Below are 23,653 nucleotides of genomic sequence, written 5' to 3'. Positions count from 1 at the left end.
GGATTTGCTTTGTTTTATGAATCTTCAAATTATATCCATGTTTTAAGACAAATTTCATTGTTTTATCCATTTTTTCTCCTATACTTTGCTAATAACTAATCTAGCTTGTTTGATTCATCTACATTTTCAATAAATTCCAGTAGTAGTACAAATTGTTTTCAGATGGACATAGTAAGTTACTTCAATCCATTTTCCCTTTGTTTATAAACAAAGTGTTTCAACTGTAGAGGTATTTAAAAGCTTTTTATTAAATCACAAAAGCAAAAATTATCTCACCTGCACCAAAGTAAAGGGGAGAAAAGAAACATTTACAATAAGAGATATTTTAAAATCTGACTTCCATTCAGAAAGCCTCTGGGTAAAGGCTGCAGTGGTGATGGGTGCTCTCAGGTGGGTATTCTTGGTAGCCAGCATGGTCCCTCAAGGAGAGCCCAAGCCCCATAAATAGTTGTTTAAAAAATGTGTAAATCAAAGTGCAAATAGAAGCAAATATTAGACTTTCTAGAATTAGAGCCTCTAAGAAGATAAAACCTTTTTTTAAATTTTTTTTAACGTTTATTTATTTTTGAGACAGAGAGAGACAGAGCATGAATGGGGGAGGGGCAGAGAGAGAGGGAGACACAGAATCAGAAGCAGGCTCCAGGCTCTGAGCCATCAGCCCAGAGCCTGACACGGGGCTTGAACTCACGGACCGTGAAATGGTGACCTGAGCCGAAGTCAGACGCTTAACTGACTGAGCCACCCAGGCGCCCCAAGAAGATAAAACCTTAAGTAGACAAACCGGCAGTGCTATTTGATAAGATCTTCTAACCAGAGATGTTCTTTCTAAATATTGCTCTATTCATTCTTATTTTTTAATGAAAATAGGAAGTTGTTGGGTTAGAGAATAAAAGAGGGTATGACTAACCTCAAGGATGCAGAGATGATCCTGAAGAGGTTTAAGACGAGGTTAGGTTGTACACTTCCTTTCTCACATAATGTAACTTGAAAAGGCAAATGGATACAGAGCTGAAGTTGGCATTCAGCTCTGGCCTGGATGGAGAAAAAGAGCAACAAGTATCCTCATATCCATTTACCAAAGCATGGTAAACTCAGGGAGGTCCAGGATACTAATCTTGTTCAATGTTTTGTCACCAGCACAATATAATGGCTTCAAATTAAATTCAAATAGCATGGACATTAATTATTCAGGAACAGCACCACCAAGCTTTGAATGAAGCTAGATCCTCTTCAGACTGTTGAAGAAGACTAGATAAACACCTACAGCTACTCATATAGAGCCACCAGTTCTCAGTTCTCCTCAGAGAGAACCCTGGGGAGGGCCTCGTGGGTCTTCTCTGAATGCTGATTATCTGAATAAATGCATAAATGTGGGCTCTTGCATAAAGCACCTGAAGGTGAAATGTGTTTCAACACCAGGCAGAGGTGTTTTCTCTAACATAGGACTAAGAAACTTGATACAGGTATGGATTTGCTCTCTTGTGTGCATGCAGACAGGTGACAAGAAGGCTAAGTAGTTATTTGAGAGCTTCTTCTGGAATACAATTCACTAAGTTCTCAGGAGAAGATGGGTTGGGACATCTGCTTTGCTATTAACTCTTTAATTTTATTGGAAATACCGATCATTACATACTGTGTTGTGTTAAAGTAATTATTGAGAAGCAACACGTAGATTAGGTCATCTACTTTATGAGTCACAGGGTAAAGAGGACAGGGAAGGATCCAAGAGATACTGGAGAAGCATTCTAGGTGCAGCCAAGTATGGGGTATGTAGACAAATAGAACTGTCATCTTGTGTCTACCACTTCCTGGCTGAATGACCTATAGCAAACATTCAGCTCTTGGAAGTTGTCTTATTCCATTGCTCAAATGGACATAAAAATATCTACTGTAAAGACTACTGATGTGGGATAAATGAGATAAATAATAACTATTACTTGGTACATAGGGCAAGGGTCTACTCAGGTAAAAAGAAGTACAGGTGATGAAGCAAGTAAGTATGGGGTGGTTGGACAAAATATCTCTATCAGCTCCAGACAGTAGAAATAGTTATAAAATGACCCATTTCAGCAGACTCACCAGCGACTTGTTTCCAACTTCTAAAAACTATACTTTGTTATGCATTCATGACTTATGCTAAAAGCAAGCCATACCCAACTGGCAACTGTGGAGAAAAAGGATTGGTCAGAAAATGCTTTCATATGAATGCCCTCATATTTTCCCAAGTGTTTTGAAACTAATAGCAAGTAGTTCTTGATATTTTTTGTTTGTGCTTACATTTAATAGTGTTGAACTAATACCAAATGGAGGGGAAGATTTGGTAGGAGTGCTTCTCCTCATACTCTGTCTCTCCAATGTACACCACCCCCTCAAAGACACAGTGTCATGGATGTATACACACAGACATTCACAGCTACCTATAAGACTATCTTAACCCAACACATAATCTCATTTAAATTATTAGGAGCTATGAGGGATTTCAAATAACTTCCATAAGATTACCAGCCATACTCGATTTTAAAAAAATTAAAAATCATTTTTTTTTCAATGTTTAGGAAAAATTTTTGGAATCCAGCTATGCTTCTGTTCCTATTTGACATTTACACACAGAAAATGAATCATAGACATCGCATGACTTACTTGATTCAAATTTGGTAAATTTTTGTAACTATTAGGACAGTCAACATGAGAATGCTTTGCTCAAAACTGGATATTTACCAATTTATTTTAATAAAATAATAGATCTGTAACTATAGTCTATAGCTGGGTAGCATTTGGATGATTATAAAGAGGAAAAAAATCCTGCATCTCCTCTATGATCTAAGACAGTGAAAATATGTCAGTGAAACAAACAAGACAGAGTACTTTCCTTATATAGAGAGTAGAGACAATGGAATGAGGCAGAGATGATAATGACTGAGTGAGCAATGCTATGGACAGAATGACTCTCAAGCGAATCATGCCAACCAGGTAGCAGCCCACTGAATGGAGAGCACCACCTTGAACCACAAAGCTTTCATATTTGCATGGTAAGAAAGAATCAAGATGTGATGACAGAACTTGGAAAGACTAGGACACAGGTAAACAAAGAAGTACAAGAGTTTAGTCAAATGCCATGTATTGTATCTGACTCATGACTTTATAAACGTCTGAGGAAAGTCCCATCCCTGCATTTGACTGCTTCTCTTGAAACTAAGAGAAGAGCATATTTGTGAACATTCAGGAGAACATATTGTTTTATTGATTCCTACTCTGTCTTCTCCCAGTTACATAATGATGTTTATCCTTGCAACGATTATGCCCCCAAACACTGTACATCCTGCCTTTCCTAGTTCATAGCTCCACACAGTTTCTCTGTAATGCTATAAGGGGCAATGTATTCCACTTACCTCAGTTGTTACGTGGAAAAGATCAGTGTTCACAGTGAACATAGGAAAGATTGGCAACTGGAAATGATCCTATAGAACCAAGCAGGAGCTTTGAGCCAATATCAACATGTTAGGAGGATTAAATGAGATAATGTCTGAAAGTGCTTGTAAACTGTACAACACTTTTTGAAGATACAGTAGGTGAAATCTAAAAGATGCAAATTCATGCATCCACAGGACAATAAATCCATTGTGTGAGTGTCAAATGAGAGAAACCTGGTTATAGAACATTTTGATAGAAACCAGGAGTCTGACTTGGCTGCTGGAAAGTCTTACATCATCTGCAATTACAGGTAAATAGATCACATCTGTCTATGGTGTTTATTTCTGGAAGTCACATTTTAATGGCATATGGATAAACTGGACCCTGCCCCTGCCACAGAACAGAGTATTCAATTAATGAGAGGTTAGAAACTTTGTCATTTGAGCAATAAATATTTCTTCTCAAAAGTTTGGAAAGAACAGTTAGAGTGAAATATGAGAAAAACAAAAGAGGGGGCAGAAGATATATAGAGGCAGATTTCAGCTCAACATAAAGAAAAACATTCTCATCATGAGAACTCTCTGGAACTATGTAATGGGCTGCCCCTTTCCTTGTTTTTATTTATTTATTTTTAATCACTACACTGAGAAGCCTATAATGAGGTTTTCAGAGAAGCCTCTAAGTGGCTACTATGTAATAAAAGGAACCTTCCCCACAGAGCTCCTATGCTCTGTGGCACATGTCAATGGCCATGGCTGATTGGAACAGGGAAGGATGTCTAACCCAAAGGTCCCAACCAGTGAGGTGACTGAGCCTGATATACCAGTCTAACGGGGCCCTCTATTTAGGATAATGGTTAATAAAGCCCATCAGATCCTACCTCTTTGAAAGTATGATGTTTATAGGTAAAAAAAAAAAAAAAAAAAAGCATCTGCTAGGTGGTAGTAAGAGGAGTCAAAGCAGAGACATGAGAGCAAGAGAAGAGGAAGAAAAAAATCGAGGGAAAAGCTGAAGCCATAGGGGCCTAGGTAGAGGTGAAAAGTCAGGATCAATGACCCAGAGCAGGCATTGAACAACTGTTGGTTTAATCTTTTAGGTTAGTGGATGTTACAGCAGGGCTGTGTCAGGACTAATATTTGATTGATGAGGAGGCATGGCTATGATGTTGGCTCTACCATCCATGGTTCAGCTGAGAAGACCTTCCTTTCCTCCCTGCTTTCCTGTGTGTTCTTATTTTCAGTTCCCAGTCACAGAGGTGACATGAGAATGTTTCAAGGTAACCTTGCAAGTCAGGAAGCCTAACACTATTACAATATTATGATATAAACAAAGAAAAAGAAAAGAAATAAAAATCATCAAAAACCGAACCTAAATTAAAAAAAAAAACTGCTAGTATTTGCCATATGCATCCTTGGGTCTCTATATACATGTGTTGCTTCATACAACACTCACACAAATGCAAACACACACAAACACATGTACAAAGGGGTCATATAATGCATACAGTCTGGAATGTGAAATTTTTTTTACTCAAGCTAATATGATAATCTTTATTTTGAAAAGTATCTTTTAAAATAATTGTAGGGTATTTCCTTATATTATTGTATCACAATCTGTTATTTCTTATTTGAATATAGGTGACCCCCAATGTTATGTTAGTTTCAGGCATAAAACTTAGTCACTTGACAAATTTATATATTATGCTATGCTCACCACAAGTTAGCTACGACTTGTCCTGTTACATCACTATTATAATATCATTGACTGTGGTCCTTATGTTGTGCCTTTTATTTCTATGTATCACAATTTATTTTTAAATCCATTTTTTCAATGTTTAAGTTGTTTCTAATTTTTCTTATTATAAGAAGCTTTGTGTTGAATATTCATAAAGGTCAACTCTGTAAACTCATTGACAATTTTTTAAGATACTATCAAAAGATATGAGTATGTTTAAGACATTCATGATTCAGATTGCCAAAATGACCTTCAAAAGATTTTATCAGGGCACCTGGGTGGCTCAGTCATTTAAGCATTGGACTTTGGCTCAGTTCATGATCTCATTGTTCATGGGTTCAAGCCCCGTGTCAGGCTCTGTACTTACAGCTCAGAGCCTGGAGCCTGCTTTGGATTCTGTGTCTCCCTCTCTCTCTGCCCCTCTCCCACTTGCGTTCTGTCTCTCTCAAAAATAAATTTAAAGAACATTTAAAACATTAAAAAAAAATTTATCAACTTCCATTTCCAATTGTGGGTGTTCTTTGAACTAGAGTATCCATTACTTGAAGAAGAAGAAGAAGAAGAAGAAGAAGAAGAGAAGGAGGAGGAGGAGGGAGGAGAAATAAGAGGAGAAGGAGGAAGAGAAGAAGACAACGACTAAAGTGATGATCACTTTTAGAAAATTTTAGAAAAACTATAGGATTTTTCTCAATTTGCATGATAGCTGATATAATTAATATCCACACACTAAATATTTTACTACAAAATATCATACAGCTAAAAATATGATTTTAAATATAATCAATGACTCTTAATGTTGATATTTTTTTTCAACAATATTCTTGGAAGTAATGAGCTTCAGTGTTGATATTCTAGAGTTTTCTTATCATTCCTTAAGATTTCAACACTATAAATATCTCAGAGTAGAATTCAGGTTAGATTGCCTTGTATCTAAAGGTACCAAAGAGCTTCACAGGCACAATTCTATTATTAAATAATCATTATAATAGATGTCTCAGCTCAGATTTTGATTGACCTAAATAGATTGTTAACAATAATTATGAACAGTAATGAAGATTATATCCAAGATCATGCATGTACCACAATACGTAATCAATAAGCACATGTTGAATAGAAAAATGGATGATTAAATTAGTGTTATTACTTGAGATGTGGAACGTGTGTACATGTAATGATTATATTTTCGCAAGTAAAAAAAATTCTGTAGTGTATAAAATGAAATGAAATGAAATGTATTTGTCTTTGATTACATTCCACAAAAAGCTAAGGTGGTGGTTAACTATCTAAGCAAGTTTGAAAGACACTAATTTAACTATTTACTAATAGGTGAATAAGACTTGTCAGTTCCTTTAAGAGATAATGAATGTTTTAGATTTCAAAGCAGAAAGCAACAAACCAGCTCTTTTGGAAGAATAAATGTACACAGATATAAAGGTTGTAGGCTCAAGGAAATAAAATTCAAAAGAGATCTTTTCCTTATGCAGTAGCTCTGATATTGATGAATGCATACAGTAAGAAATGCACACTCTTGTTATTTTCTAAAATCAAATTAATTTCTTTATTTCTGGATTTACTCTTCTTCCTGAAACATTCAAAGAAACAAGACAAAATGTTTGAAACAATGGTTTTCAAGACACTGGATACCAGGCAGCATAGGTTAGTGATCCCTGAGACATGGGAAACAAGCAAGATGAGCCCAGCTCAGTATCTTGAGTGAATTTCCAGGCTATGGTACAGTTATGAGCCTGGGATCTCTTATGTAAATGGATATTGCTGAAAGTCCATAGAGACCAAGATGGCTAGAATCACAGAACACAGTATCAGAGAGGAGATAGCTGTATGCAGAGCACTGGAGATCTATAAAAAGCTCCACTTGGGTATTCGGTGGAGTAATGATGGTGCATCAACTCTGGAAAAACAATCATCCAAAAGGATTAAAAGGAATAGTATTTGATACTTACATAACATTGAGGAAAGTGGCTTCTCCACAAGTGTAGTTAAGAGTATTTACAAGGGTCTTGCCTCTGTAGTGTAGGATAATTAGCCCTAGATTCAATGCTGCCTCATTCGTACCTAACAAGACCAAAAACTGAACTAAAATAAAAATTTCCAAGTAACTTAACTGTCTGTCAGAACAAAGCTTGAGGTATCTAAAAGTACAAAAAGATATAACACTTAAATAGATTAAACTCACAATATGTAACACCCAATTAAAGATTAACAGGAATGAAAGAAGAAATAAGATGACCAATGATGAAGGGGAGCGGATTTTAAATGATCCAAACCAAACTAAAATTGACACAGATGATAGAATTATTGGACAAAAAAACATTAAAACAGTAATTATAGCTTATTTTTTATATTCAAACAGTTAAGTAAGGATATGGAAAATACAGAGTCCCAAACTTCTACAGATGAATACTATAATGCCTTAAAGAAAAATCCATTGGATAGGATTAATAGCAGATTAATCATTACAGAAGAAAAAAGTAGTAAACTTGAAGATAATATAACCTATCCAATTTGAAAAACACATAGAAAAAAATTTACGAATTGAAAACCTCGGGGTGCCTGGGTGGCTCAGTCGGTTAAGCATCCGACTTCAGCTCAGGTCATGATCTCACAGTCTGTGAGTTCGAACCCTACGTCGGGCTCTGTGCTGACAGCTCAGAGCCTGGAGACTGCTTCAGATTCTGTGTCTCACTCTCTCTCTGCCCCTCCCTCCACTCGAACTCTGTTTCTCTCTCAAAATAAAATAAAGACATAAAAAAAAGACAAAATCACCAGTAAACTTGGGAAAATTTCAAGCAGCCTAATGTAATATAATTAGAGTCCCCAAAGGAGAAGTGAGAGAAACAAGACAAAATATTTGAAGAAATAATGACCAAAAAAAATCTTCAAATTTTAGAGAAATACTTGCTTTTTTTATTTCTAATTTAATTCCACTGTGGTCAAATAGCACACTGTGATTGAACAACTTTTATATTTATTTAGACTTATTTTATGGCCCATCCAGAATACGTCTTTCTAGATAAAGGTTTCAAGTATGCTCTAAGAGCATTTGTTTTATGCTTTTTTGGGATATAGTATCCTATAAATGACAATTAGGTCAAGTTGTGTTGAAGTTATCTATACTTATTTGTGTATGACATGATCATCTTTGTAAAAGAATCCAATCTAATCTATAAAAAGCCACTGGAACAAATAAGTGAATTTAAGAGAGCTTACAGATACAAAATCAATATCAAAATCCACCATATTTTTATACGCTAGCAATGAACCATGTAACATTAAAATTTTTTAAAGATATCATCCATAAGAACATCAAGCTATTTAGGGATAAATTGGACAAAAGGTATACAAGACCTAAATACTAAAGCTGTAAAACATTGCTGGGAGAAATTTTATAAGTTCTAAATAAGAGAAACCTTATTCATAATTTAAAGTACTCAATCTTGGGGTGCCTGGGTGGCGCAGTCGTTTAAGCATCTGACTTCAGCTCAGGTCATGATCACGCGGTCCGTGAGTTCGAGCCCCGCGTCCAGCTCTGTGCTGACCACTCAGAGCCTGGAGCCTGTTTCAGATTCTGTGTCTCCCTCTCTCTCTGCCCCTCCCCCGTTCATGCTCTGTCTCTCTCTGTCCCAAAAATAAATAAACGTTGAAAAAAAAAATAAATAAAGTACTCAATCTTGTTCAAATGTCAATTCTCCTCAAATACCTATAGAATCCATAAAGCCCTAGCAGGCACTTAGAAATATTCATTTGGAAATGTAAAGTATCTAGAGTAGTCAAAACAACTTTGAAAAAAAAAGAAAAAAAGAACTAAATTGGAGGATTAAAACAATCTGACTTCAAGACTTACTATAAAGCTACAATAAAAAAAAGGTAGTGTGTGGGGCGCCTGGGTGGCGCAGTCGGTTGAGCGTCCGACTTCAGCCAGGTCACGATCTCACGGTCCGTGAGTTCGAGCCCCGCGTCAGGCTCTGGGCTGATGGCTCAGAATCTGGAGCCTGTTTCCGATTCTGTGTCTCCCTCTCTCTCTGCCCCTCCCCCGTTCATGCTCTGTCTCTCTCTGTCCCAAAAGTAAATAAACGTTGAAAAAAAAGTAGTGTGGCATTGGCACCAAAATAGTCAAATAGATCAATGGAACATAGCAGAGAATCCAGAAATACACTCATTTATATACACAGACAAATGACTTTTGACCACACTGCAAAGGCAATTCTGTGGAGACAGAATAGTCCTTTCAACAAATCATGCTTGAAGAACTCAATATCTATATTAAAAAATGAAAATACATTTTGATGAGTCCCTCCAACATATAATTAATTAATTTAAAATGGGTGACAGAGCTAACTTTCAAACCTAAAACTATACAACTTCTAGAAAAAATAGAAGAAAACTTTTGTGACCTTGGATTGATGAAAGATTTGTTATATATATATATATAGAATTCCAAAAACCAAAATACAATTAAAAAATGATAATTCGGACTTTTTGAAAATTTAAAGCTACTACTGTTTGAAAGATTCTGATAGGGGGTGGAGATGATATTTGCAAATCCCTTATCTGATGAATCTACATCTATAAGAACTTCTATAGTGTCCAGTTAAGAGTATAGTTTCCAAAATCAGACTGCTTACGTGATATCATTATTTGCTGCTATTTAACCCCTTACAGTTTTCTTAAGTTCTCAATGCTTCAGTTTTATTATGTGAAAAAAAAAGAAAGAAATTTACACTACCTACAGCAAAGCATTGTTGCAAGGATTAATTAGTATAGAGCTCATTGATTAGTATCTAATACATAGTGTTCAATAAGTAGAGGAGTGTGGGAAGGGGGAAAGGGAGAAAAGATTAATTATTTACCTCTACAATATTGGAAGGACTAGAATTATAACTACCTCTGGCTGTTGTACTTTTAAACATTGGCCTGAAAATTAGTTTCTCTCAAATATAAGTGAGGACACCTATTGTACTAACACTTATGACACAAAAATGAAATCTGCATCCAAGAAGCACCATTTTGTCTTGAGAAGAAAAAAGGAAAAAAAAAACTAGGGTCAGCATTTCTATTTTCTGCAATCAGCACAGCTTTTCTGTGTGGCTGAGAAATCACTTAATATCTTCCTAATAAAAGGGAGATCAAACCTCTGCTTCCAAATGGAGTTGAATCTGGGGAGGAAGACAGCAGCAAATCTTGGTCAGAGATGACAGATATGCCAGAAAATTAATCCTCAACAAAAATGCAAAATATGATTCTGTGAATTTCTACTTGGGCTATGAGTTGACCAAAAGACACTGCTGTCTGTGCCAAAAAAAAAAAAAAAAAAAAAAAAAAAAAAAAGCCAACAGCAAAATTCATCCCAAATAAAATGTTGGGTTGATCTACTTCTTAATCAACTGCCTTTCCTCCTAAAAGGAGATTACAGATTTTCAACTGGCCTTCATGGTTCCTGACTTTACAAGTGATGCACAGATTGACAAGGCTTCAAACTTTTCTAATAATGAAGCTCTGGTAAGTGGTATCTGGAGACATACTACTTACCATGTCCTGAGTCTACTACACTTTCACCCTCAGGGACCCTTTCCTGAACAGCAACATCCCATGTCATCAAAGGATTATCACATCACAAAGGTGGATGTCACCAATTGTCTCTGCAGTTAGTAGGTTTATAATAGCACTAACACCTTGGTTTTGAGGAGCGGAGCTAGAAGTTGAGCACAGAACAAAGAGGATAAGACATTTAAAAAGGAAGTAACAGAAGCCTATGTCACTTCTGGAGTCATTTTGGGGGAAGCAATAGATTGCTCTGGAAAAAATATATCCCCATATGCAACCCATTTTCAGCGTGGCTACTGAATTTCAGCATGAGGCACTCTAGCTCAAAAGTGAAGACTGTTCATACATTTCAGCATTGGAAAGCATTTTTTTCCTTTATTCCCAAGCTGTTGTTCACAAATCTCTTGTTTCTTATGGGTTAGAACTGATACATCCCTTCAAAGCAGAAATGGGAACCTTTTCAAGGACAGAGAATTTGTGAATCTGTTGTTTATTTGGAAAACTCCTATTGCAGCTTCCAAACAAATAGCCCTGGCTCTCTTTGGGACCATTCCCTACTATGCTCTTAAAAGCATTTACAACAGTTTGGAGACAGAGATAGTGAGCTTTATAGCTCAGACATGCAAAGGAAGCACTCTCCTTCCACATATAAAATGTCTAGACAAAGCAGGATATTCTCACTTGTAACAGCAGTCTAGTTCTGCTACAAAGTTTTTCTTCAGTAGAGACTGTCCTTCAGATGACACAAAATCCCAAACCAAGACCACCAGTGTGAACGGCATGCCAACCACATTCTTTTAGCTCAAATCTGGCACACTTTGTACAGCTGTACTCATTTAAAACTGCAACATAGCAACTGTTTCTCATTTATTCAGTACATCAACAAATATTAAGTACCCACTAAGTGCCCTGAACCATTCTTCAACAATGTATATAATTCAACAATGCTAACTCTCAAGGAGCTCCTGATCAATGGCAGTGATTTTTAAGGGCTGGCCTTCCTCTGACAGGGGATTTACATTATTCTCCAGAGTGTTAAAAAACAGACAGAGAGAGGTTGAGAAAGACCGACCACTTGTGATGCCTAGATCCCAAGAGAATGTCAGTGGGTCTTCAAGATGGAGATAAGACTAGTTCTACTCTGTCCATTCTTTGAGAAATGCACAGGATACTAAAGAGAAGGAGGGGCAGTGTCAGGCTGCTTTGAAAATTTGCAAGTGGACCAGTCTCTGCAAGAGTCTTTCCACCTTCCTGCATAAACATATACAGAAGCCCTGACCAGCCTCCCTTTCTTTGGGTGTGATGACTGAAGTCAGTATTGTAGTGTCTCTGGAATTTTGAATTGGCAGAAATGGCCAGGGAAACCACCACAGAGATTTCACAGTTGCATGACTTTTGCCAATGAAGTGACTCACTCACCTCAGAATGCATTGCAAATCATGAGGTCAACTTCAGAGCAGGCAACAGCAGTCAGCCAGAGAACCAATCAGTGGGAGATAAATTCTTCAAAGAGTGAATCTTTCCAGGGAAACACAGTAAAAGAAAAATACAGCCAGAGAAAATATATCAGACCTTTACCACAGACATACAAATAGAACTGACTTAGCTGCTCTAGGCAAGCTCATAAGGGCTTAAAGAGCTTGAATAAAAATAAACATATTTGTTTCTTCCTCTACAGATATAAATAAGTTTATGGGAAGAAAGCAAACAGAGACTATAAAAGAAACTGAATGACCTTATAGAGAAACTCTGATTTTCTCTTATGCTCTTAAGCACCATTTGTTTTGCTGTTCCAGCAGTTGAAATGTTTTAACCAGTTCAATATGGTTTATCACTACCATTGTTAAGCTATGCCTCAGTAATTCCACCCTCCTAATTCTTCTCTTCCAAATCATTACATCAAATGTCTGATGCCACTTTGGGGTCAATTCAACTTCACTGACTACTGGGAGACTGTACTTTATGGAAAAATGAGACAGCATTTGCCATAAGGCTATACCAGGAAGATTCTTGAGGTCCTCCTATGTTGTTCTTTGAGATACTTCCTTAACTGACGAATCACAATTTTTGGATAACTGCGATAGAGGAAGCTTTTATGATAAAATAATTTCAAAATAAAATAAAAGGGAAAATAATATGTTTCCCGAGTTGTCAGACTGGAGGTGGAAGGCTTCAGTGAACACTAGGGACATCAACCTTTAAAAAAATAATGGTAATGGCCTCTATTATTTGAAGTTTGCTTTTCCTAACCAGATCTTGTCGGTACAAGCTCTTCATGCCTACTAAGCACCATTACCAAGTAAGGAGACAAAAAATTGTTCACTACATGTTCCACCCACTAGAGGATAGATTTCAGATAGGCAGAGGTTTTGATTGTTTCATACACTCAGGATCTAGAACAATGCACATCACACAGTATGTACACAATAAATATTTAGGAATGCAATGAATCAATTAAGTGCAAGTTTGTACCTGTGACTTAATTTGCTGAAGAAATATGCAGGAATTTAACTTCTATCTAATTGATGCCTCTTAGAAATTTGAAGGATTCACAGATTCAATCTGTTTTAACACAGAGTTTCTCTGCTAATTTACACATTTCCTTTTGGTCATATGCACATAGGACTTTTATTACCAAGTTTGGCATGGAAAATAGGGAAGCCTAAGCTAAAAACACTCCTTGGGAATTTTAAATTGACGTCAGCAGGTCAGCAAAGAGGTCAGAAGGAAAATCAGAGAGGACTTTAATAAATCTAGGCCAGAAGTAGAGTCAGTAGAATCGAAATTAAATCAAAGGGTGAGGCCAAAAGGTGAATTTGGGCTTCTTCTTTGTCGAAGCCTTAGATCATATGGGTTAAGGATGAGAGAGAGCCTCTCATCACTTCCTTTTTAAGAGAAAGGGACTAAAAACTGGCCACTGGAACTGGGTCATGGGGCATAGCAATCCAGGTAAAACAATTACCTAATAGGAGCTAGTATAAAACAACTCTAAGCTGAACCTTTATTTTTTGTAGCAATTTGAGTCTTGAGAAAAATGGTCACGCATGAATTTCAAGTTTTCTATTAGAAATAAGCTTGGAAGTAATGTATTCCACAAAAGTAGATAATTTTATAGAATAAAATAAACGTTAAACACATACACACACACATGTGAAACCTATAAATTCTACAAGGTATATTTCCTTTCTAATCTATGGCTATTACTAAGAGTGATCACTTATACCAAAATTAATTTAGAGGCAAAAGTCTCCAGCTATTGAATGATCCATTTTGGGATTTCCAACTAAAAGTTCCTAGTACATTATCTAAGCTTCCAGCTCATTTACTCCCTGTATGAAATTTTTCCTATTCATTCCATCAGCCCACTGACCAACTCTCAAACCCCCTTCCTAAAATTTTGAGGCAGAACATTAAAGAAAAGGATAATAGATGAGACCTATATAAAATCTGTTGCATGTATCTATAGTATTTCTACCAATTAGGAAATACCTATTCAACTGAAAAAATCCACAAAGAAGTCCACATCAAAACTTTGATCTCCCTCTGTCCTCCATCCTCCATGATGGCCTTTAAAAACACATCATGGGGCACCTACATAGCTCACTTGGTTAAGTGTCCGACTTTGGCTCAGGTCATAATCTCACAGTTTGAGTTCAAGCCCCACATCGGGCTCTGGGCTGTCTGAACGGACCCCGCTTCAGATCCTCTGTTTTCTTCTATCTCTCTGCCCTTCCCCAACTTGCACTCTTTCTCTCTCTCAAAAATAATAAACATTTTAAAAAATAAAATTAAAATAAAAACAGCATCTATTTGAAGTATCTACTTAGTTATTTGTCAGTTAACAATTCTTAGTTGGTTCCCCTTAGCAACTACATCTTTAAGCACATAGACTAGACAGTTGAAGAACACACAAAGCAGCAAACTAAATAGGAAGTCATTTTATCAAATGTAATTATTTTTAAAAACCCTGGAAAATAATATAGACACCATAGATATAGTTAAAAAAAGGTTGAAGCCAACGGTCACACATGTAACCTACTGTCCTTCCTGAGCAAAAGTAGCTATAGTTACATTACATTTTTAAAAATTTACTCTCTGGTTTGCTTTTTTTACTCCCCTAAACTCTTATATTCTTTAAAGATTTGGAAGCAAAATTTTCTCCCCAGCCTTAACCTGTAATATTTCAAAATATTGAGTTAATCTTTGATCTTCACCTGAAAAGTGAGAAACTAATCACAAGTAGTTATGTGGTTGTCTTAAGAGATGGAAAAATGATTTTTCTTTGTGTCATCTGAGCAATGGCACACAGTCTGTAATACTTTCAAAGCTTTCTTTTCAACACAGCAGGCTCCAAACTCATATATATATGTTATACATATATAACATATATATAATAGATATGTATATTATATATATATGTATGTATAGATATAGAATACATATTATCCATAATATATATTATATACACACAATTATATATATAAAATTTTCTCTTTATGTGTATATATATTCTATGTGTGTATATATACTTATTTATATGTGGAGATATATGTATATTATATATATACAAAAATATTTCCAACAGTAAACAGAATCACTCAGAAAAGGATTTGCAAAACTCTAGTCTCACAAACTAGCCAGTGTTTTGTTTTCCCATCCATGGTAATGACAACTGCTAGATTTTCTCAAGGCTCCTCTGGATTTTCCCGGTATATTTATTTCATTTAATGTTACGTATGTAGGAAAGAAAACTTGGTACATAGTGTGAATGTAAAACCACACACAGATTTTTAAAAATCATTTAAGTGAGCCTATAGCACAGAAGCAAGACACTCATCAGATTTCCAATTGTGAACAAAAGCATCTAAGGATAAGAATTCTTTCCAACTGTCTTCTCAAGAGTCCCATAACAAATAAGACTTACTGGATTCACACATAATGTTTTCTCCTGTATCTTTTCTGGTTTTAAAAAGAGCTATATCGTAATGTGAAACATGAGCCAGGTGCTTTGTATTTCAGGAAATTATGTGGAATGATTTCCAACACAATTCCAACAGATGTAAGAGACTTTAAATGACCGTCCTTAGTGGCAGGGTCCTTTCCCTCCCCCAAACCCATCTACTTATTTCTCTTCATGGACAATATCTTTCTTCCTCTTATTTATTTTTTCTTTCAACTCAATTCAGCCTAATTCTCAATTATTTATTAAGTACTTCTGTGTAAGACAACTGTAAGGATTTCAAATACTAACAAAGCATCATGTCCCCACTGGAATTAGAAACTCTTTCAAAGGCAAATTCAGTGAATACCATAGAGATGGAAATGAAAGGATCACAACCAGAATCTTCTTGTTTATTTGCAGGGCCTGAGAATATAAAAGTTAATAAGTTACACTCTCAAATGGAGATTTAATATACTTTCTATCCTTTTACCTTGACATATTTACCTTTAAACAAAAAAACTGAAAAAATATTAAATTTATGCTTTTATAACTTTAGGTTTCTAAAACAAAGTTACGTATGTTTATGAAAACATAGATATGTTTTTATATGACTAAAATTGAGCAAAACTTAAAAAAGTTTATTAAATTTACTTATTATTGTACATATCTGCATAATTTGTGAGTGGGTCAGCAATTAGATGAGTAATAAAGTAAAAAATATTTAGTATAATTTATAAACTAGTATATGTTTCTTCAAATAAATTTATCTTTGTTGCCTTTATCTCAACAAGAATTATGTTGATCAATATCTCCTTTTTACATTATTTGTCTCCTATTGACATCAATGATCTAAATGGTTAAGAATATAAACATAGTTTTCACAATTCAAATGTATTTTGTCAAAATTACATATGAAAACAAATATAAAAAAGTGAAGGTATTTCTCACATATAATTTCAGAAATGTTAGTTTTTCTTTTAAAATATTCAAAAAACATAAAATACTATAATTAGTTAACATCAAATTTTAAAATTGATAATTTTAATAAAGCTAGAGATTTTCATTTAGTTTTGAAAACCATGTAATTCCGTTTTATTTATCCTTATAAAGTATTTTTATAAAAATAAGACTATTTGAAATTCTAGGGATCAACCTTCATCTAGTTGCTAATATAAAGAATTGGCTTCGTATGTTATAGCTAGAACTGTAAGTATACTCACTTAGGAGTAATATGAATTATTTAATATTATAAAAGGTTCTTTATTCCCTATGTCCAACTGTGATAAATAATATGTTAACTTAAGAGTACCTCCCAAACCATGAATTATAAATGATAAGAAGTAGAAAAAAATGATTGCTCAGCACTACCGGGAAAAAAAATAGTATTAAAATTTATTGCATTCATGATGAGGAAAAAAATATGACAACTTAAAATAATTTGTATTTTTCATTCTTAAGATTTCACTGCTCAAATCCTCCCCATACTCCAAAGGAGTGTCCATATTCAACATAAGAGGGGCACAGTCCACCAAATTTGGGGGCTTTAGTATACTTTTCTTTCCAAGGAAATAGGGTAGGATACGTTAAGAAGCATTTCTTACAGCCACAAAAATATCTGTGCCAGTGCTGAACTCTGGACGCCTAGGAGTTTTAAAGTAATTCTGAATATGTATTTATGACACACAGGGTTCTCAAAGCTTAAGGGCTCAAGGCAGAAATATCCGTAACTCAAGTCCAAGGGCATTACTATCCAGTACCTACATACTGTCTCATTCACATGGTAGGGTATAATTAATGTTGTAGTCATTAAAGAAGCTGGTGACTGGGGCGCCTGGGTGCCTCAGTCATTTAAGCATCTGACTTCAGCTCAGGTCATGATCACGCGGTCCGTGAGTTCGAGCCCCGCGTCGGGCTCTGTGCTGACCACTCAGAGCCTGGAGCCTGTTTCAGATTCTGTGTCTCCCTGTCTCTCTGACCCTCCCCCATTCAAGCTCTGCCTCTCTCTGTCTCAAAATAAATAAACGTTAAAAAAATTAAAAAAAAAAAGAAGTTGGTGACTAATTACACAGGTGTGGGGTAAGGAACATGTAGAAGAGTAAAACACAGTGGTAATGTTTGAAGTCTGCTGATAGGAAGTTTTCATAATTCTAGAAAAACACGGTATAGTGACAGAAGAGGATAAATTTATCTCTAAACAATTTAAATATGAGGTATTAGAATTGCTCGGAAGAAGTTCTGTTAAGTAACTGGACATCTTGAACTGGATCAAAATAAAACAAATGATAAAGGCTGAAATCTCAAGGACCATGCCTTCATTTTTTTTTTTTTTTTTTTTGGAAAAGTTAAGAAATTACAAAATATCCCAAAAAGTAATACAAAGGATGCTCAATTTAATAATGTGGAATAAAGTGGGCATTTCCTTCTTTTCTTCCTAAGAATGAAAATTGCAAATGTAATTAAAATCCCACTTTTGGCAAAAATGGTCAACATAAAATGTAGAACCACAGGATAGTTGTAGGAGCTGTTCATACAATGGGAATCAAGCAAGGGCACACACAAAGAATCGGGTAGAAGAAATCATGGCAGTTAGAATCAGGAAAAAAACAAACAGTAAAAATAATTTTTTAAAAGAGCATAACCTAAGTCACGATTGCTAAAGCCTTTGTTTTTAACAGGAGGACAGTGGTACGCACATGGGGGGAAGATGGAAATAGGGTGGAGCTAAAAATTTTATTGCACAGACAAGCTATATTTTCAGGAAGCTGTCTGCCTCTGAACCAACAAAGCAGAAGAGAGACCTTACATTGTCAACAGTCCCGACGCTGGTGAGAAGTAATTGCTATATGAATTCCCCACAAGCCCAAGGATCTTAAAATAATACCAGTTAGTCTGGAATGTAATGACAACTCCTCCATCACACACATTTTCTATCAGTACCAGGTCCAGGAAAATTTTACTTCCTTTAAGGGTGAATAGTGAACCTAATAGATCAGCACAGGATCTATACAAAAATGCTACAGAAATGCAGAAATAAAAATATGAAACAAAAGTAAAATAAATAAAAGCCACACACATACAAAAAAATAACATGGGACATATAAAAATTATCACAAAATATTCCATTAGTTATAGTCCTCCAAAATAACGAATTAATCATCCCTATAAAAAAATATATTATGGGTGTTTAAGGATGAGATGTATGTGAACTAAAAAGCCCAGAAAAAGATTAAACAAACAAAATACATAAATGAAGAAAAAGTGGAAGAAACATAAGAGAATGAATAATGTTAAAAACACAATAATGGAAGGCGATAACCAATGTGAAAAAGACAAAGAAAAAGTAAATCATGATAGTTTAACATGTAAGAGAAAAAGACAAGAAGTACAGATAAAGGGAATTCAGCATATACATAATTGGAATACCCAAAGAAGAAATCTAAAAATAGTGACACAAGTGAGTCAATACGAGCTGTATCCCAGGTAAAAGGACTTCAGATAAAAAGAAACACTTCTTCATGAAGTCAAAAATATAACCAAATGATTATTAAATACATGAAAGTTGTCTCCTCTTACAAGATAAACCCAAATCAGAACTGCCCAGACATATAATTTTCCACTTATAACACTGGGGAAAGATGGATAATGTATCCTGTTGAGGATGGTGTGGAGAAACATGAACACTTACATATGCCTAACCAAAGTGTAAATCAATAGGACACTATTATGGAAAATTTGCTTATAAATTTACCAACTTCAAATGCATTTCACCTAGACACAGCAATTCCTCTTTCAGAAATTTTCCTGTAAATATAATCCTATAAATTTGAAATGACATATGTATAAGTCATTCTTTGCAATATTTATAACAGAAAACAATTAGAAGCAATACATATACACACACATAATATACACACACATCATACAATTAAATATCATACAGTCATCAAAATGAATGAAATACTAACATAATAATAATAATAATAACAAAATTATCTTCAAGATACATTGTGAAAAATATTAAGCTGTAGAACAACTTGTAAAGTCTGCTATCAGTTGATTGAAAAATAATGAAAGATGTGTTTGCATACATGAGTGTGCTATTTCTATTTGTGTGAATCTCAGGGAGAATACACACAACTGATAACAAGAGTTGCCTCTGGAGACGGGACCAGAGATACAGCTAAAGAATAAATAATTTGAGTTACAAATTTGGAAACCACATGAAAACTTTTAATAAGAATTTACATGCTATTCAGGTTTGGTAAGCACATTTCCTTACTAAAGGAAATATAGTGGCCTAAATAATTTAAGGTGGATCAAGGAACAATCTATATCTTAAAAAAAGTTGAATATACCAGCACTGCCCAGGAGAACTTTATGAAATGATGGAAATGTTCTATAATTCTGCACTGACCACTATGGCAGCCATAAACCATATATAGCTATAGCTATTAAGCACGTGAAATGTGGTTAGTGTAACCAAGGAAGTGAATTTTTTATTTAATTTTCTTTAATTTAAATTTAAGTGGCTACATATGGCTAGTGGCTACCATATTGCAGTGCAGAGCTTCAGATGAAAAAGAAAACGGTGCACTCTAACTGCTAAATTCTTCAGAACTGCTAAGTTCTGAAGCCAAAAGATGTCATTAACAATTTAGATTTTTTTCCATGTTAACACATCACCCTGTGTAAGTAGCTCAGTCTTCAGCTAAGTAGCTGTTTCTCAAACTCTTCCTTTTTTTTTTTTTTAAGTCTCTTGGAGTAATCTCCACATCCAGTGTGGGGCTCAAACTTACAACCTCAAGATCAAGAGTCACTGGCCCTTCTGACCAAACCAGCCAAGCACCACTCAAACTCATAAAGTCTCAGCTGAGCCACATGTTACCTTTGTAGAAATTAGGAAATGAGAACAGCTCCACAGGCAGATGGCTTGGCCAATGATCACTGGTATGGGATGTGAGGCACCCAGAACCATTCTCTGGGCAGTCCTGGCTCCGTACTATGGCACAGACCTTAGGGAGCAGAATATGGGTGGGTTCATCATAAATTTATGTTCTTGTGGGTCCTGCTACCCTAGTGCTATGAAACACCTGACTAACTATACATAGTGGTTCTGCCTGTAATCTTTCTCAAAACTAAGACGAAGAGGACCAATCAACCCCAGCAGAACTCCCAGATCAAATCCCTCTTATCGCCCCTACTTGTTTGTGTTTACCTCTTAAAATTCCAGCGGAAACATGACTCCACGATCTGAACTTTATTTCCTCCATAATTACTCTTTTGATAGGAATCATGGTAATAGGTGCCTCAACATATCAGTTTGAAGGCTCAACAAGGTAATTTATGTACAGCACTAAGCTTTTGTCTAGGCTAGGATGGATGCAAAGTAAATCTTAGCTCTTATGTTAAAAGGAAACTAAACTTATGAATTTTTCAACTGCCACCTGGCTGCTGGGTGAAGGGTGCACAAAGCCCTGATGAAGTCATGGGAAAAGGGCCTAAGAATGACTCGTAAGCCTGTGTGTGTGTGTGTGTGTGTGTGTGTGTGTATGTGTGTGTGTGCGTGCGCGCGCGTGCATGCATGGATGTATGTGAATTGGGGGAGGGAGGGAGTCTGCTGAATGGAATTAATTGTATTAACCATGACACTTATTACAGCTATATCTTCTGACTTTCCTCGTTTAGTCAGTAATACCGAAAAATTTCCATCAACCCATTTGGTATATTTTCCTGACTTCTGTGCCATGTTCAAATTAATCCCATTTTAAAGAGGAGGAAATTGAAACTGAAATAATTTAAGTGATTACCCAGAATCACACAGGTAGAGGCAGAGGGCAGTTCTTATTTAAGTTGAATTTGTTTGACCAAACTTCAGTTGTCTAAAAACAATATGCCAGTCTGTCACAATTAATACCAATGACCCAAAGAGAGTATGAATTAGAAAGAAAGTCTGTCTTTAACTCAATTGGTTACCCAACTCCTCTTATTAGAATTTATTCTGGGATAAATCCTCCCCCTTACAGAACTCCTGAACTCAGAGCAGAAGAGGTCATAAAACCCACGGTCCTCAATCTACACATGAGTAGCAGTGATTCATCCAGAGTGAGTCATCATTTCCCTTCTTGGATCTTCTAATGACCAATGTCACACATGAGAAATAACTGGACAAACTATAGCTAAGGATTATTTCTCTACAGGAGAAATGAGAGATAAAACAAGTTTCTTAAGGGATAGATCCTTGGACTCTGGAATCAATTGCAAGGAAAGAAACATAAATCTTTTTATATATTTCATTAATACTCACTGCAGCAAATAAAGCCACAAATACAACACACCCACTATTTGTTAATACATATATAAATTATTATTTTGATCTCTTTTGACTCAAATGAGGGAACTAGGAAGGGGGTCTGATCTATTTCAGGTCCCAAATTAAATATAACCAATTTAAAATTATTCAACACAGGATTTATAAATAAAACAAGACTCGGTTGAGCTGGTAACACTTCCTCTCTGTCTCCCACTCTCTGAAGTGTGGCAAGCTAACCTTTAGGCCTAAAAATAGGGCAGCCTTGCTGAGTCACTAATAAATTTTAGCTGTACACCTCATAAGAAGACAAAATGCTCTACAACAATACTTAGCTTGTCTTCCTGAGTCCATACTCTTGTCATGAAACTGAAACCAAATTTCATGATGGTTCCAGAAAACTATTCCTGGCATATGAGACCAATGTCAGTGACTTGGAGGCTCCCATTCACTTTGGTAGAGAAAGGGGACTTTCCTCCTTACAGAAGTAGAAATGAGGTTACCTACCTTAGCTCTATCAGTCACCACATTCCCCTTATTAGTGATTTATTCTCAGAAGATTCTTCATTCTTATGGTTACTCACAGATTCAGACTCACTAAGTCTGGAAGGAACACAGAAGTCAGAAAATCCATGTTCCTAATTATACACCTGAAAACAACACACACAGTACTGTACTGTCAGACTGTCAGGAACAGTCTCATGTGTTACTAGCAAAGTTTCTTTTTAACTCCAGAGTTCCAAATGTCTTTATCTTGCAATTTCTCAACAGCATGGTGACATGGAATCCAGTAGATAATATAAAATGGCTTTATACTGCATGCATTTATTCATTTAATAAATATTCAGCTCCAATGTGTGCAAGCTCTTGTACTAGGTGCTGAGTATACTACAAGGAACACAGTTGACATGCTTTCTGCATTCTCAGGATTTGGTTAAGTGGGTTACATAGACAGTAAGAAAGGCAATTATGATAGTGTGACATTTATGTATGAGAGAAGTACAGGAGTGTTACAGAAGAATACGGGCAGAGAAATCAGTAGAGAGGAAGACGTAAAAAAAAAAAAAAATCCCTAACCTGAGTTTGGACATGAAGGACAGCTTTCTGGAGGAAGTAATACCTGAGCTATCACCTGAATGATTAGTTAAGAGTTAACCTAGAAATGACAATGGGGGCAAAAAAGGAAGAGGGTTCCAAGCAAACTTAAAGACCCAGAAGTGAAATAAAACAGGCCGAATAAACCAAAAGCCATTCAGTCTAGCAGACTGCATGGGCCAGGATAGCATGGTGAACCATGAGGTTAGAAAAACAAGCAAGAATCAGATCATAAAATGTCATTATTATAAGCTGCACTAAGGAGTTTGGACTTTTGTCTAAAAGCTTCAGAACACAACAAAGAATTTTAACATCTGAGAAAGATTATGGAGGTTAATTATGTGCAGGGAAAGAATTAGAAGAGACAAGATTTAAGGCAAGGAAACCAGTTATCAAGCAGCAGCTCAGACATCCATGCAAGCAATGTGGTAGTCTGAATTAAAATTGGGAATGCACTGAATAAGTATTTACGCACTTGAATAGACAGAATTGTGTTTTTACCAGGGCAAACCAAAGTGTACCCAAGGGCTTATCCCTCTCTTGCCCCATCGACCATAAATTCAGGAGATCACAGATCAATCCATCAACAAAGCTTTCAGAGT

General features: G+C 35.7%; 1 long non-coding RNA gene across 1 annotated transcript in view; it reads right to left on the bottom strand.

Annotated features, from left to right (window-relative positions):
- LOC123602019 overlaps positions 1–12,227 on the bottom strand; it is a 39,839-nt gene extending 27,612 nt beyond the window's left edge. Inside the window, exon 1 of the long non-coding RNA XR_006714318.1 lies at positions 12,127–12,227. This is a non-coding gene — a long non-coding RNA (uncharacterized LOC123602019). The remainder of the gene's footprint in view (positions 1–12,126) is intronic.
- Between the last annotated feature and the right edge of the window lie 11,426 nt (positions 12,228–23,653).

The sequence above is a fragment of the Leopardus geoffroyi genome, chromosome A1 (genome assembly GCF_018350155.1).
Source record: "Leopardus geoffroyi isolate Oge1 chromosome A1, O.geoffroyi_Oge1_pat1.0, whole genome shotgun sequence".
NCBI lineage: Eukaryota > Metazoa > Chordata > Mammalia > Carnivora > Felidae > Leopardus > Leopardus geoffroyi.
Note: the sequence above shows the minus strand (reverse complement) of the source record. Positions and strands in the feature narration are given on the sequence as shown.